This window comes from Panicum virgatum, chromosome 6K, assembly GCF_016808335.1.
Source record: "Panicum virgatum strain AP13 chromosome 6K, P.virgatum_v5, whole genome shotgun sequence".
Classification (NCBI taxonomy): domain Eukaryota; kingdom Viridiplantae; phylum Streptophyta; class Magnoliopsida; order Poales; family Poaceae; genus Panicum; species Panicum virgatum.
In genome coordinates this window covers 28164983-28176039 of record NC_053141.1, presented here as the reverse complement: position 1 = coordinate 28176039, position 11057 = coordinate 28164983, and positions in this window count along the sequence as shown.

Genomic DNA, 11057 nt, shown 5'->3' with positions numbered 1-11057 from the left:
CCGTCCGCAGTTCAACCCTGCGAATCCCACCAGAGACAACATCGTCTCTAGACAAATTTTGATCTCTACGGCGGACTGTCTGCTCTCCAATAGCGGACCGTCCGCAGTTCAATTCTACGAAAACACCAGAGACAACATCATCTCTGGACAACTTATAACTTGACCTACGGACTGTCCGACCCTCCTTGGCGGACCGTCCGCAGTTCATATCTTTGACACCGCGCTACAGGTGGCAGCAAGCACGGCGGCGGTGGCGGCGGCCGTTCACCGGCGCCGGCGGCGCACAATGGAAGAGAAAAAAGTGCCGGGGAGCACAAGTAACTCACCACGAATCCATTCCCGCGGTCAGTTCGGGCGGAGGACGACCGGAGAAGCGGATCGACGGTGGAGCAAAGCTTCAAGCGGCTCCAATGGTGACCGGCGGTGGCGGGGCGATTCCGGCCGGGGAGAAGCCGGCTGGGGGTTGGAGGAGGTGGAGGAGGTGCTGGGGAAGGTCCTCGCGCAATGAATCGAGGTTTGGTGGCCGGAGGAGGGAGATCGACGGAAGGGGGCGACGACGGGGCGAGCGGACAAGCTCCGCTCGTCTCTGATCGATGGAAGGAAGGAGGAATGAGGAGATGACGAACGGGCCCAGAACCAGCTAAATATCTGGGCGTTACTCTGGCGGACCATCCGCCGCTCCCTAGTGGACTGTCCGCTCGGCGCGGTGTTACAATATAGATAACTACAACCTCCATAATGAAAATGATTCTTGGGTCTACATTTGGGGCAGTCCTCTCTACAGCTCACAAAGATCTTATCAATACATGAAAGGTCATAGAGACATTCATCCTGCGTTCCAGTGGCTTTGGCGTTCTTGCAGCCAACTTAAACATAAAATCTTCTTTTGGCTACTCTTGAGAGATAGGTTAAATGTCAGAGGAATGCTCAGAAGAAAGACAATGTATCTGGATGATTATACTTGTGTTTTCTGCACCTGTCGAGACGATGAGACAATTACACATCTGTTGTTGAATTGCCCTTTCTCTCAACAGTGCTGGATCAGTATTGGGTTGCATATTCAATCGAATATGGGTCCTCTAGCAGTCCTAGAAGATCTACGAAGGCAAATTGCAGAACCTTTTTTCATGGAAGTGATAACACTCATGTCATGGAGTATTTGGAATGCACGGAATAACTTCATATTCAAGAATGAAGCCTTCTCAATTCAAGGGACCAAAAATGCCTTCATAAAGGAATTTGCCTTGGTTATCCAAAGAGCAAAGACAAAATATTTTCCAAACATTGTACAATGGCTAAAATCACAAGCTTAGTTGTCGGTGTCGAGTGGGTTTTCTTTTCTTTTTTTACTTTTCTCTTGTAAACAGTCAGTGGTGGTACTCTCTTTTTTTCTTTAATATATAACCAGTAGGGGATCACACCCCTCCTGTTACCTCAAAAAAAAAACATACGGAATCCGTTTCATCACAAGTTCACAATGAGTTGGAGTCGTTCCAGGACGTCCTCATCAACAACTCAAAGTTATAAAAACCGACGACCTGGCTCACACGCGATCGAGACGTCGAGATGATGAAGTGTTGGATCTGAGCAGGAAGCCTCTGCTAGATAATATGAGAAAAGAGTTTGACTCGCCTGCATTGGTGTATAGATTGTCCATCAGTCCATGGTGGGAATCCAAGCTTTGGGCTCGAGAAGATTATAGATAAAGGTTTTCGCTCGCCTTGGGTGCAGTATGGATTCTTAGTCAGTCCGTGGTGGGTAGGAATCATATTTCATAGAATAATCATGTGCAGTGCTTCTAGTAGCCTATTGTACAATTTTATAACTGCCTTAGGTACCTATATTACTGCTGCTAGTTGTCCCAAAATATTTAAGATAATTTTTTAATGTTGTATATGTTTTTTTCTATGTCCTTATCGCTACCAGAGCATGGCTAACATTTAGCCAATACTGGCTATATGTTATTAGCATATCATATTGGTCCAGTCTAACACTACTACAAAACAATTTATAGCAACATCTCAATTTTTTTAGACAGACCAAAAGGCCACCCATTCCTACGATGGGGCATGATTGATGGGGCATGATTACTGTAGCATATGAGCCACCTTTGAAAATCCATTTGTATGAGCGGTTCACCCCCTCAGCCACCACTACAAAATTGGTCCCATTTTCAGGGGGGTGAGCCGCCCCTAAAAATGCACTTTGTAGGGGTGGTTCATCCCCTACCCGTCTTTAAAAATATTTATTAAAATTCGGGCATCTTCTTCCTCCTCCCTCGGATACTTCGGGCATAAGTTCAGATACACCGGACATAGTGTCCGAGCATTTCAGACATACACCCGGAGTATCCGGGTATTCGATTGGATATCCAAACATATGTCCGGAGTATCTGGGTATTCGTCCGGATGTCCGAATCTTTGTCCGAAGTATCCGGACGTATACCCGAAGTATTTAGGTATTTTCTATGAATTAAATTGATTTTTAAAATAAAATGGTAAATCTTTTGTTGAGGCAGGGGGTCTCACCCGCCCCTACAAACTGATTTTTAGGGGCGGTTGAGGTCCCCACCCGCCCCTAGAAATAATTTTTCAACTATTCCAAAAATTTATTTAAGTCGAGAAAAATAGCAAAATACATAAAAAAAAGTAATGTTTTTCATCATAGGCCTATTTTGATCTATTGTACAAGAAAAAAAATATCAAAAGTACATTTTAGTGTATATAATGCTTATGAATATGGAAAGCACAAGGTAAGTCTTGAGTTGTATGAGAGAGTAGAGTGAGTTATACATTATGGTTTCACATTCTTAACCACTATATATGCTAAAATATATTTTTGATATTTTTTAAGCTCTACATGTCAAAATAGGCCTACAGTAAAAAATTACTTTTTTATATGTTTTGCTATTTTTCTCGACTTAAATGAATTTTTGGAAGAAGTTGGAAAATTATTTGCAAGGGCGGGTGGGGGCATCACCCACCCCTACAAATGCATTTTTAGGGCCGAGTTATGCCCCACCTGCCCCTACAAATATTTTTTAATTTTTTCCAAAAAATCATTTAAATCGATAAAAATAGCAAAACACATTAAAAAAAGTGAATTTAGGGGGGAGGGTTGGCACAAAGGGGAGAGGGCCATCAGTTGCCGCTGCTGAGCGAGCATATCAGTTCTGAGATCCACTGGTGCAAGGAAATAACATCACGGTATTACTGTCTTTTCATCTAGACGTTTTTCTTTTTAAAAAAAATTCATCCATTTAATTCTAGCAAAGCAAACGGTGTTACACAGTTGTGGCAAACGGCTGCTTAGTCTCAAAATAACAAAAAGTGAGGTGCACAAAAGGGAAAAAACATTAAGAAACTTATCAAGCATTACCCATGGCTAGTGTTAGATAGAAAAAATTGGGGGAATTTTTAGAGCACCATAGTTCTGAATAAAAGGCGCGTAACTTGTTCTCTCTACCAATGAAGAAATAACTCATGTAGCACAAATTTACTTCGAGGCCCCTGTTGAATGCTCAAGAACAATAGGAGTAACTAATAAGTAAATGCAAACTACAATTAATGATTCGTGTTGGACATATTATCAGTTCGAGCTCAGTGTGCAGAACAAGGACATATTGATCTACATTGTGATAACATTTTCAAAGAAAATCCGTCAATCAATATATACCTGTGACATACTGAATTTTCCATTATACATGTAAGAAGGGTTTAATTCAAGAAAGATCACAACAGCATCACATATTAATTAATGGACACAAATTTTTAAGGCCACTACATGAAGTTAATACTAGCTTATGACTGTATATTTGGAAGGTGCAAAAACATGTTGCATTGTGACACAAATAGATAAGCCCAAACAGACAGTTTTAATATTTAGGAAAAGGAACCTACAAAGTTCAACCCACATTTCATTTATGAAGGTTCCATTTCCGGAAAAATTCGAATGGAAATTCGCAAAACACAATTAGCAAATAAGATATAACCAGTGCACATGAGAATATGTCCATGCACCCTTGAAAGTTAACAAGGCTTCAACCCGTCAGTTAGTGGAAATTATAAGGGAAATTTAAGAGGCACCGTAGTAGTTCTGAATACCACAACCCAATATGAACTTTTGTTTCACCGTATTTTGCTCCAAAGGTTTGGAGCAGATATTGAAAGCAAACTAAAACTGTTAAACCTATTACCAAAGTTCAATACTAAATTAATCAATTAATTTAGTATTGAACTTTGTCAGCTACAAAATTTAGTATTTCGTCAGCGATGTAATGAGAGAATGAAGCCCCTAACGTACTTTGGTACATGAAATTTTTTTAATTTTATGTTTATATGCAAAATTACTCATGGATTTTTGCATGGTATTGAAGTAGAAATGCATAATTGTGAGAAGCTTCTAGAAGAAATTAGAATAATATGCATGAACCATGGTTACCATGCTTCATGATGAAATATGAAATACTCTAGAAATTAGATATTTGTATGGTTAGATAAGAATGAAAAAAATTCTAGAGTTATATATTTGTAAAAAAGTGTGTAGAAGATGGACACATGTCAAAACCATATTAGCCATGGAGTCCTATAAATAGGGCCGCTCTCCTCCTCTTTTGGTATACCATAGCATAAGAGGTCTCAAGTAGGAGATGGTAAAATTAACATGTAGTGTAGTAGTGTCATGGTAGGATAGCCACATAAAGAGTGCAAGAGTCTTGTGTTATACTAAGGTATGAACAATTTTGCTATTTACAAGAAGGAACCTACAAAGTTCAACTCACCTTTCATTTCTGAAGGTTCCATTTCGGGCAAAATTCGCATGGAAATTCGCAAAGCACAATTAGCAAATAAGATGTAACCAGTGATTTCAGGGGCATCATAGTAGTTCTGAATACCACAATCCAATATGAATTTTAATTTCATCGTCTTTTGCTCTAGAGGTTTGGAGCAGATATTGAAAGTGAATTAAAAACTGTTAAACCTATTAGCAACTAAAAAGGCCGGTGAGCTAACACAAAATTGGTGCACTTTAGCATTGAGTATATTAACATAATGCAACCAAATATGCATAGCAGCCTTGCACGTATGCAAAAATATTGGATGGATGAAAAAAGCTTTACCTGACAGTAATTAGAAAACCAGATCCTAACACAGTCAACACGATTCCACTCGCTGGCAGGATCACGCGTCTCCTATGACCTGGAATTGGAAACATCTCTCAAAATCAAAGAAAATAACTCGAACGAATCTTAATGTGTTCAGTGCCACCATGGCCAAGGTGTTCTCGAATCTAGTCTCCACCCGTGCACTACTACGCCTACTACATGGAAGGGAAGAGATGCTAGGGGCACGTGTAGATCTACCATGCTTGGGGGAAGAGAGAGAGGTTCATCGCCGCCTTGCAGACTGCGACTTCGGGAGGTATCGCGGGGAGCGCGGAGGCAAAGAGGGCGCTGAAGTTGTGTGTAGTGGTTTGGAGGAGGTGTTGCAGCTGATGCTTCTCGGTGAGGCTCGCGCAGCGCTGGGAGTGGATGGTTTGTATAACAAGGAGAAGGGGAAGGAAGGACATTTTTGAGGTGGGCCTTGGGTGCGATGCAATTTGGCTTTGATATGAATTTATGCACCTATGGGGTTCAATTTGAGGCTTAAGTGAATATATCTTTATTTGGTCTTTGATATGAAATTTGTTTTCTGGTTGTGAAATTTTAACACTTGATGCAGCGTTCGTACTCACTATTACGTAGTCAAAGCGCACTTCTAAACCATGTTGCTAAATACTCAAATTTTTTGTACAGCTATTTTTCCCCTTACCCAAACATCAACTTTCAGGATGGAAAGAAACGTCTGTTTTCTTGGGCACCACACTTTAGAGGTGAAAAATTATTCAACGTAGTGTAATTGCCAAGTGGCACCAATTGTGGACAATGCTCATCTAGCATAGCCCGACAGGAACGGCGCCGTGCGATCAAGCACCTTGGAAATGGCCGCCCAAAGGCAAGAGCCGGCAGCGCGACGACGCTCATCTGCACTCTTACCCGGCGGTGGCGAAATTCCCAACACGCAAGGGCCAGTGTGCGCTGCGAACGACGCCCAGCCGCCCGGGGTCGGGGGGCGTTCGACCACAGCCAGCAACATCGGCCAGGGAAGCGTACTAGTGCCGGCCCTAGGGATAGGGTAGCATGTGCGACGGCCCAAGTCAAGAGGGGGCCCAATGCCGGGTATGTATATGTACTCCCTCTGTATTGGTAAAGAAAGTCATTTTAAGTTTGTCTTAAGTTGTACATTATAAACTTTGACTATAAATAATTTTTTTGGATTGAGTTTGAAGATATGAAAGCGATATTAGTAGCTTCATCTTGAAATGCAGTTTTGTAAAAATATATATTGACTATATTTTATTATTTTTTATAGCAAAAAAATAGTGGTCAAAGTTGTTTTTGAGACCGTGTCGATGTCTGAAATGACTTCCTTTACAAGGGAGTATTATATATACCACTACTAGAAAACGGGCCATCGGTCCTGGCCAAAGGTACCAGCTGCTGTTGCAGCCGGTACCGATGGGTACCATCGGTACCGGCTGCAACAGCAGCTGGTACCTTTGGCCATCGACCGATCTAGTGGAGGGCAATTGGCACCGGGTGGTGGTTCCAACCGGTTCCAATGCATGACCATAGGAACCGGTCTGAACCACCACCCGGTACCAAATGAATGCGGCGATAAAGGCATCGGTTTATAGGAATAACCGGTTCCTATGAAAATAAAACGTGGCAGCTGCCAGGAGCTCGGGCCTAAGGCACCGATTGGTGCCTTGACCCGGTGCTATTGAATTAATTTTAGCACCGGGTCATTGAAATCAACAGGTGCCTTTGGCCCGAGCCTATAAATACCCCAGCCCCTCCCCCTTCTCAAGCTGCCGTGAACTCACTGTTCATGGCAGCTGAGCGGGGTGAGGGGAGGCGAATTTTTGCTTTTTTTGAAAAAAAAGGTTAGTTATTTTTCTTTATAACTTAGCAATTAATTTTTAGAAACAGTTATTACTTGATTTAGTTTATATATGTGATAATTATTTTTATTTGTAGCATCTTATTGTAGTTATATACATTATCAATTTATTTGATATTTGAATACTATCAAATTATTGTATTTATATGTTTTTTCAATTTATTTGATAAGTGAATAGCATCTATTTATTATAGTTATATGCATTATCAATTATATAAATATATTGTTATAAATTGGTAGTATGAATGAACTATTTGTACAGTACAATGATGTATATAAATGTATTGTGGACCCAGATGAGTCGGCAATGGATGTACATGGCCGACCGGCGTTCAAAGGAGTTCATGGATGGCGTGTATGAATTCATAGAAGCGGCCGAGAAACACAAGTATGGCGGTTTCGTTCGTTGTCCATGCAAATTCTGTAAGAATGAGAAGGATTACTCATCATCAAGAACCATCCATAGTCACTTGTTCAATAGTGGTTTCATGCCGAACTACTATGTTTGGACCAAGCATGGCGAAAGAGGAATTGTGCTGGATAATAATGTAGAAGAAGAGGATAGGATTCCTGACTTTGCAGCCAATTATAATTCCTTTTTCAACGACACTGCAATGGGTGAGCCTGAAGAAGTTACTGAAGGATACGTTGTAGAAGATGATCTTGGTCAGATGCTGCGCGAAGCTGAGGAAGGTTGCGAAACAGAAAAGGAATCGAGAGATCTGAAGCGTATGTTGGAGGACTACAGAACATTGTTGTACCCTGATTGCAAACAAAACCAAAAGAAGTTGGGTTCCACATTGGAATTATTGCAATGGAAGGCATCAAATGGTTTGTCTGACAAGGGATTCAAGGAGTTGCTGAAACTTATAAAAAACATACTCCCTGAGGGTAACACCTTGCCGGAGACAACATAAGAGGCAAAAAAAGTTGTTTGTCCCTTAGGATTAGAGGCACAGAAGATACATGCTTGTCCTAATGACTGCATCCTATATCGAGGTGAGTATGAAAATTTGGATTCATGCCAGTATGCAACGCATGCCGGTATAAGATACCTCGAGATGATCCAGGCGACGTTGAGGGGATGCGTGTCAAGAAGAGGGTGCCTGCCAAGGTGATGTGGTATTTTCCTCTAATACCACATCTGAAACGTTTGTTCATGAACAAAACGAATGCTAAATTGATGCGATGGCACAAAGAAGAACGTAAGCAAGACAATATGTTGAGACACCCCGCTGATGGGTCGCAGTGGACAAAAGTGGACAGAACATTCCCAACATTTGCAAATGAAGCGAGGAATATAAGGTTTGGCTTAAGTACGGATGGCATGAATCCTTTCAGTGAGCTGAGCAGTGGCCATAGTACCTGGCCTGTGACACTCTGTATATACAACCTTCCTCCCTGGTTGTGTATGAAGCGGAAATTCATTATGATGCCGGTGCTTATCCCCGGCCCGAAGCAACCCGGTAACGATATAGATGTGTATCTGAAACCACTGATTGAGGATCTTCTATTGTTGTGGAAAGATGAGGGTGTTCGTATGTGGGATGCGCACGCAGAGGATCATTTCAACCTGCGTGCATTGCTTTTCGTAACCACCAACGATTGGCCAGCACTAAGTAACCTCTCCGGACAATCCAATAAGGGTTATAGGGCATGCACCCATTGTTTAGAAGAAACCGACAGCATGTACCTCAAGCACTGTAGGAAGATCGTGTATATGGGTCATCGTCGATTTCTTCCGATCAAGCACCCATTAAGGAGGAGGCATGCTCACTACGATGGAAAGGCAGATCATCGTACCAAGCCTAGGCACCGTTGTGGGAAAATGTTGTTTGAAATAGTCAAAGATATAAAAGTAGTATTCGGAAAAGGACCCAACAGCAGATCAGTGCAGAATGATGACGGACGTGCACCTATGTGGAAGAAGAAGAGTATTTTTTGGGAGTTACCTTATTGGGAAGTCTTAGACGTTCGCCACGCAATTGATGTGATGCACCTAACAAAAAATCTTTGTGTGAACCTTCTAGGCTTCCTTGGTGTCTACGGTAAGCCAAAGGATACATTGGAAGCGCGGCAAGATCTTCAACGTATGAAATAACGGGCCGCCCTACATCCAGAAAAAAGGGATAAAGGATGTCATTATCTAGGTCCTGCATGCTACACTCTTAGTAAGGAAGAGAATCAAAGTATGTTCGACTGTTTGAACAGTGTAACACCCTAATTTAATTTTCCTATTTAATAATAAATTTAAGTGGCTTTATTTAAATTTCTAAGGATTATTGTGTTAGTCTTGCATTTAATCTAAATTTTGTTCCTTAAGTAATTAAAATTTTATCTTAGGTTTAATTTCGTTGTTGCATCATGCTGGAGCATTGCTTTATTTGTTTGAGTGCTAGAGTGAATTCAAATTCAAATTTGAATTCATTTGGCTTGAGTTTGAGTTAGAAATAGAAATAGGAAATAGAGTTAGAATTAGAAAAGGAAAACCAAAAACCCAAACCCAAAGCAGCCCAACCCAGCTTGAGGCCCAGCCCGCTCACCCCTCTCCTTTTTCCCGCAGCCCAGTTCGCCCCTCGGGCCACTTTCCCGCGCACGGCCCGTTCCACTCGCGCGCGCGTGGCTCAGCCCACTCCACCGCGCCTGCTCAGCCCGCTCGCTCGCGGCCCGCGTCTCCCCCTGCCAGCACGACCGCGTCGCCCCTCACTCACTGCGCCCCCGGGCCCGCCTGTCATCCCCCACCTCCCGCGTATCTGGACTTGCTCCTTTAAACCACCTGCGATCCCCTGCGCCCCCTCCCATCCATGTGGCAGCCACCCCCAAACCCTAGCGCCTCCACCTTACCCCTGCTCGGAGCAGGGCACCCCGCCATCGGGCACTCCCCACTCCACCTCCTCCCAGACCACCAGAGCCGCCGCAGAAGCTTCGCCGTGCGCCCCGGAGTCCACCTGCACGCTTCTTGCCCGGCTCCGAGCTCTGCAGCACAAGGTTTTCCCCCGTGTAGCGCCGCCGGTGAGTCCTTGCGCCGCCGCAATTCTCCCTCCTCAGTGAGCCCTAGACCTCCTTAACCTTTGGATCATCTTCGCAGCACATCCCTAAGTCAGCCCGTGGGACCAGGACGCCGGAACAGCACGTATTCGACCGTGCCACAACCTCCGACCGGCCGTCTCCGCTCGACCTCGCCGGCGACTCCCTTCTGCGTCACGCCCCGCCCGTTCCAAGTCTCGGTGAGCACCCATAACCCGGCCTTTTCCTTTTTGCGCTAGCTATAGAGGCGCCTAGACCCAATCCAAGGCTGGAACGCCGCTCGCCGGCGTGTTCCGCCACGCCAACCCGCCGCCGCTGAGCCCAGCGCCGCCCAGACACCTGCCGAGCCCAGCTTTTGGCCCAGTTGTATCACGCATGCCGCGCTCGTTCATTTGCACTAAACCGTGACCCAAACCGGGCTCTGTAGCCCTAGATTCCCTACTCCGGCGACCCCTCCGCCGCGGGAGCTCTGTCTCCGGCGAGCTCCGCCGCCGCCATTGCCCGCGAAGCACTTGAGCCGTCCGATCCAGAACCCGTGGCCAAGATTAGATCACCCCCCATTTAGATCCAAACCACCCGATCGCGATCCAATGGCCGATATCAAAACATACCGGTTCGCTGTGGTCTTTTTGCTAAAGAGCCCCCCAGTTTCCTAGGATTCAACCCGCGATCCTAGCCTGTTCAAAAGTAATCACAGTTTGGCCCAGTTTTTAGCAGTTAACCCCCTGGCTTTTCTCAATTTAGCGCCCGCAGTCCAGAGCCTTTGGTTTTGCACGTTAGCCCCTGGATATAACCTTAAATTATGTTTTAGTCCTCGGTTTTGCCCAGAAACCCCCTAGAACTCCAGTTTTCTTACAAATAGGTCCCCGGATCTTGTTTTTAGCCTAGATTTTGCGTTTTAGCTCCGTTTTAGGCGTTCTTTATGTCCACGCGATCGTTGTAGCGTGTAGAATAGTTCTAGACTAGTTTTGGGCACTGTTTTCATGTATTGTTGTACTGTTTCTTAGTGTTTACTCTTGTTTGCATGTA